The following is a 6,682-nucleotide window of genomic DNA, read 5'->3' on the forward strand; positions in this document are numbered from 1 at the left end:
TCAGGAAATACTTGAGATAATTACTAAAGGTAATGCCGGGTGAGAAGTAAACAGTGATTAAATTTTATTCTTGTATCTGGTTGAATTTAAAAGATAAATGTTGGTAGTAGAGCATAGTGCTTTCTTAAATATCTGAACAATATTTTGAGTGCTGTTACATTGCAAGCTTCAACCAACTTACTGGAAAAAGTGATTACTGCAAAGGTGTGGTGGCAGAGAAAGCAATAAAAAACCCTGAATGTTCCTCTTCACTGTTTTCAGCTGAAGGCTTCATTCCAAAATGTTGGCTTTTGACCCTGATGTGTTTAGTCAGGCTTAACCTTTCTTATATGAAGCAACCTTTAAGAAAGATCAGATCTACAGGTCGATATGGGTGGAGTAGACTCACCCATATTGACCTTGTAGGTACCATGGGTACCCCACCAGTTTTAATCATAGGTAGTCATTATCATCTTTATGACCCATTACAAGAGTGTAAGATTGATTATGGGCTACTTGAAAACACCTAGATATGCAAGCTCGAAAGCTCGTCATTGCTCTGTTTTTTAAGGAGGGTATATGATGACTGCATGTGTTACCAGCTTTGGAGCCAAATTACGGTGGGGCCTGGTATTATCACTTTTATTTCAGTGCTTTTGTTTCAGACTGTGGTTTAGCAACTGTTACTAATTATATTCATCGAAGCTGTTTGCAATTTAACAGTTGAACCTCCTAGTGCTAAGAGGGCCAGCAGAAGGTAGCATTTAAGCTGTGCATAAGGGCTCTGGGGTCAGAGGCACAGATGTGTGCCTGTTTTGTTTTTGCACATAGCAAATTGTGCAAGGACAGTTTGTGGGAAATGAGATCTGCATGTAAACTTACATGTTGATAGTAGTAGGAAATCACTATGGTGGCTCTGGATTTTAGTCTAGTGTTTTCCATATGCTTGGGGTTCTGTTGCTCAGCTTCTGAGCAGGTGGAGTATGTTTTGTGTGTATAGTTACAATAAAATGGCTTTGAAATGGGGATGGAGTCAAACAAAAATATGTTATTAGAGCTAGCTAGGACTCCTTCAAGTTCTTTTTTCCTTAGAAAAGAAAGTTTTACTGAGGAATTTTATTTATTTTGACAAAGTGTCTCTGGAAAACTTTCCAGGTCCTGCAAGACAGAATTTGCACTTGAGAAAAATCATCAGAATGGACAGATGGTTGGAGCATTGAGACCCAGTAAGCTCCAAGTTAGGAACAGCCAAGAAGGGAACTTCTAGTTGTTTTTCTGACCAGTGCTCTGAGTGCGTGTTTTTCTTTATGGCACAATCCATATTTATTATTTAATATTTAAATTTAAATTATTTCAATTGCATGTTTTGATAAATATCTATTGAAACTTGTCTGTTTATCTTTTTGGTAAAGATTTGGGGGGTTTTTCCCTCATACAATTAGTATGAGAGGAGTCCAGTATATGTGTGTAGGTAGTCTTGAGAATGCATTAATTAGGTTTTTAAAATAGTAATTTAAAACACCTCTCCCTGATTTTAGGAAGATGAAACAATGCAGTTATGCAGAATAAAACCAAGTTTGCCTCCTGGAGTTCCTCCCAAAGTTAGTAAATTAGGCGTTAGTTACTACATTATCATAACTACTGCTCGTTCCCAGTAGAAGCTGCCTAAATGGTTACTGAACTATGTGGGGAGAGACAACAAATATGGGCTATTTCAAATCAGAGCCTGAGGGTGTTTGATTCTGAAATGCAACTTCTTATTGAGATGTGTGTTAACAGCATCACATCTTTCAGTGTAATGAGGCTCTGGTTTTACTATTGATGACAACTGTTAAAATGTTGATGGGAGTGGTGTTTAGTGTAAATATGCTGTAAATTAATAGCTTTTGCATTGTTACTGCTTGTAAAGTAGAACCACGGTAGGAGTTAGTTTGTCCATTGTTTTATTAAAGTTCACTGTTTCCTGAATTTGGGAACAAAACCAGCTCTTTCACACTCCTCCACAGAAAAGAATGTTCTGTGCTGCAATGATTAAACCTTTCAGTGGAAGAAGAGGAAAGTCTTGTTATCATTTTAGGTTTTTTTTTCTGGTCTATCTCTTGCTAGTATTGATAGACTAAAATGTCTCTTCAGCTTGTCTCTTCAGTCACCTGAAGGCTGCTTTTTTTTTTTCTTTTGCTATATTACTTCGTTTGTTGTTTTATTAAATTAAATAATTAATACACAAATTCCAAATGTCCACTGTGCTTGTCCAAGCTTTATAACTTTATCTCACTGGCCAAATTAGATACAACTAGTCATGTAATCTTAGTTGACTTACCTTATGGCATTGTAGCTCTATATTTATCATAAGATTTCCTAAAATACTGTTTTCAGCTTTATCTTAAGGCTTCCTTATTTGTGTGAGCGTGCGTGTGATTTTTCAGGGATGGTGCTGAATCCATCTCATTCAACAGATCAAGTGGGAGTGTAGAGAAATTACAAAGTTTCAACATTGTTGTGCATATTATCAGTACTAAAATGTGGTCTTAAAAGTTTCATTTTTCATTTAATGTATATTTTCATATTGCTTTTACTAGGATAATTGAGCAATAAATTAGTAACGTTTCTGAATAAATTAAAATTGATTCTTCTGAATGAGGTTTTAATATTTTCGCTCTGGGCAGTGGGTAAGTGAAAAAAAACTATAAAATTTCTTAAAAAACAATGTATTTTGGTCTGTAATCTGCATTTATTTCTTCTTTTATTTCTGTAGCCAGTTTTAACATTTCTCACAGGATGTAAAAGGCCAAAATTTTAAAAGGATGAGTCTTTTGATTTTTATATTATTTCCTGAGCCTTACTGTTACTGGTTTTGGAGTTTAGATAAAACATTCTTATATGCATATAATAAAGAAATTTCTGACAATAGCAATGCATTACTGGAAACAAAACGTGTCACAAACAACCTTTTTTTTTTTTTAATGGAAATTATGGACCTGATTTCTGTGGTTCATTGTTTGTCACACCTCCCTTCTGCCTCAGTAATGAAGACTCATCCTGGGGAGAGACTACAGAACCCATGGATTAAACATATCCTGTGAATTGCTACTATTAGCAGGAAACTTGTAAGAATGACCCACCAAGGGCAGTGCTTTGCTGTAGATCTTGTCATTTTGAGTTATAAAAGAAATGAAGATGATACGGACTGAATTAAGTTTGGAACAGGATTTAGAATTTGACTAAGGATGGTTCATGTTTAGATGGTTAGAAGGCATAGACTTCACAATTCATATCCTGATCATGGAAATGCTAAAAGATCAGGTGTATTTCCAACTGCAAATGTGTTGCTATTCAAGGTGGTAATGTCTTTTGAAATGATCTGTTAGAGTCGAGATACTTGCCTTGGAATGTGGCTAGAACCAGATTTTTGCAATTGGATACTTGGATTTTGCAATAGGGTACTAGTTTTTCCTGATAGTAGGATTATTTCTGGAGATGCATTGTAAATGACACCAGAGTCCAGTAAAATAAATGAAAACTGAACACATGAATTAAAATTCTGAAATATATAATGTTGTGTGTGCTTTTTAGCTTTTACTTCCCCTTCCTTTTCTGATTTTCTCCAATTATCCCAGTGATGTTTCCTTTCATCTTGTATCTTTTTTTCTCAGGAAATGTTATCCCCTTTGTATAAATTTTGTGTCATATTTATGTCTAGGCTGCTACCAGATGGACTTCCACAAAGGTCTGCTAAAGTCTTTTGGACCTTCAGGTCCAAAAATTGTCCTGAATAGATCCAATTGTAGAATTGGGATCATGCTTGGTAAGAGTGTGGTGAGTTTGATCTGTAAGCATTGACTCAGCATTTAAGATCATAAGGCCATTTCATTCTGGAACACTGCTGGATGGCCTACTAATTGTATTACGTGGACTCCAGTTGTACACTGTCCTGGTTCAACAAGTGTAGCAGTCCTATTTAACTATGAATTAATGTCTGCCACTCGACTTGTCCTCAGCTGAACTCAATGTACAGGCCTTTTACATAATAAAGTCCAAAATACAAAGAATGAACATGTAGGACAGGTACTTTACAATACAATTTTAAAATTTATGCTGACACTACCCATCCTAAACAGGTTTTAAATATGATGTGCATACACTATAGAGATGTCGGTTTATTTTAAGGTAGAATTCGTTATTTTACCAACTTCCCTGTTACAATGATTTTGATTCATGCAGAGAAACTGCTTCAGTAGACTCATTTCTAAAGGGACTGTAAAATTCATGCTTATGTTAGGGAATGTATGCATCTACAGATGAAATCATAATATTACTCTCCTGGTAGATATTTGAAGAGATCTTTCATGTCTATAGCTATTGTGCATTTGCCACCTCATGAGCTTTAATGTGATGTACAGTATCTTACCTCCTTGTATTTGAGTGAATAGACTTAAAATGCTAAAGGCAATTTCAAATGTAAAATGATGTAAAGAAACTGTCCTTTCTGGTATTTTCTTTTTGAGTAATGCTTTATGAAATAAATGTTTAGGAGAAAAGTGAATGGAAGGATATGACTCAACAGCCAAAGTTCAGCATAAGCTGACAACAGAAATAAGATTTTGATCTACATCAAGACAACTCTTTAAGCTACGAGCAAAATTTGTGTCATGGTCAGCAGTCTTCCCCTACTGTACAGCCAGTGTGCTGCAAACTGAATTTATAGTGTGGCTAAAAAAAAAAAAAAAAAAGGCTGACACATCTTTAAATTATCTTTTACATGAACTAGTAAATAAATTCCTAAGCGTGTTTCACTTGAAGATTCAAGCTGGATGGGAATTCAGCTACTTAGATAATGTTATTTTATTGTAAGAACACTGTGGAGCACCTGTTAAATGTGGATATAATATAAACTCAAACAGGATGTTCTTTCATGTTTCCCTTTTCAGGTGAACTTGCTTCTACTTCATAGGCAGCTCACTAATGCACACTCCACTTTACCTTTTCTTTCTGCAGCCACAAGATAGCTTCTTAACACGTTGAACTTCCACATTTTTACTTGGTAACATTCACATTTAACAAAACTTTGAAACTCCAGCCTTGAGAGTAAAATGCTTGTGCTTTTAAAGGCTGAACAGTACTAGGGGAAGAAGAGGATGCGATTGAGTGAATGTGGAGAGAAGAATGTGCTCACAAACAGCGTGTGTAAGGCAATGTGTAGAGTCAGCCTGGGTGTACAAGTACATAGGGTTATGTCAGGGACTGAGTGAGTCTTACTGAGTATGCAGAAGGGGTAATACATATTTGTTAAAGGCAGAGGGAGACAAAGTTGAATGTTACATCATAGGAGTAACTAGCATTTTTGTGAATGAATGTCACTGTGTAAGAGCAGAAAAATAAGTTAAAGACTTAATTTGAGGAGTAGTGGGTAGCTGAATTACCCTACATAGTGCTAACAAAGAGCGAGTCCTCACTGGGGTGCTAAGAATGAGAGGTAACTGCAGCTGGTAAAGACTCATCCAAGGGTCAGAATCAAAGCAAAGAGTGCAATGAAGGCAATGTCTGCTGAGCTAGACAGTTAACCACCCAAAAGCTAAAATGGGACACAACAGCTGGACAGAAGAGAGTTCTCTGCTGGAGAACAGAGCAGGCCTGTAGCAAGGTCTGCAGGCAAGGAAGGACTCCTGGGGTGTTGAGCATTGGTTGGGGCCTGACACCTGTTGAAGTTTGGAACTTTATTTCTTAAAAGGAATAAAATAATGCTACTTCGTACAGGACATAAATATATAAAAAGTTTGGGACTGGGGGAAAACATAGAATATACATGGAGTCACCTTGCTTTTAAAAAATTTCGTGTTTCTCATTTTCCCTTCTGCTTTTCCTTTCTTTCCTTCATGCCTGCTTCTTTCTACAGTGATCAGGTTATCCTGGCAGTAAGGAAGTTATATGAGGCGTAACCATTGCTAATATAAGGACAGTTATCTCTGTTTTACTGTGTAGAAGGGCTGGTCTGTTCAAAGATTACTTTAACTTTTATTATAGTTGGTTGTGCTCCAACGGACAACAGTAACAACAACAAAAAAAAAACCCAGGAAGCTGCTAATTGATTTATATTTTAATGTTTCATTTGCATTTTATTTACATTTTATTTAATGTTTCATTGTTCTTCCTCCAGTTCCAGACAGCTTCTCTGAATAGCCTGAATGAGTGTTCATCCTTATGGTATACATCACACATGCATCTTTGAACAATTCCTATAAAAATGCACAGCTTGGAAAAGATATACAAGTTGTTTTCCTTCACACAGGTTCTCAGTCTTCAAACATTAAGCGGCTCTCTTGAAATATGATATTATGTCTCAGTTACTCCACTGTAGAAGAGCATACAGAATGGCACAGTGTCATCTATGAAAGCCACATCAATTGCATGCTAATAACTACAGCTCATCTCCAGGGGTGGGTGATCAGTGTAAATGCTGTCCATTCCCCTTTAGGAGATCTTTCAAGATACAAGTTTTTAGTGGATGGTGTAAGTATGTTGCAGAGCTTGGCAGGGAAAACTGGAGGTTGAATTTTAGATGGAAAAAGGCAGAAGTGGTCTGATGATTGTTTTCTTCCTTCTGTGGCTCATTTTGATGAGCTGTATAGCTTAGTATATGTCTGTGCTCTTAATTGTTCCTACTAAAAATTTGAGCAAGGCTAATTATTGACTGTGTACAGTCTAG

Source organism: Athene noctua, chromosome 3, assembly GCF_965140245.1.
Source record: "Athene noctua chromosome 3, bAthNoc1.hap1.1, whole genome shotgun sequence".
Lineage (NCBI taxonomy): Eukaryota > Metazoa > Chordata > Aves > Strigiformes > Strigidae > Athene > Athene noctua.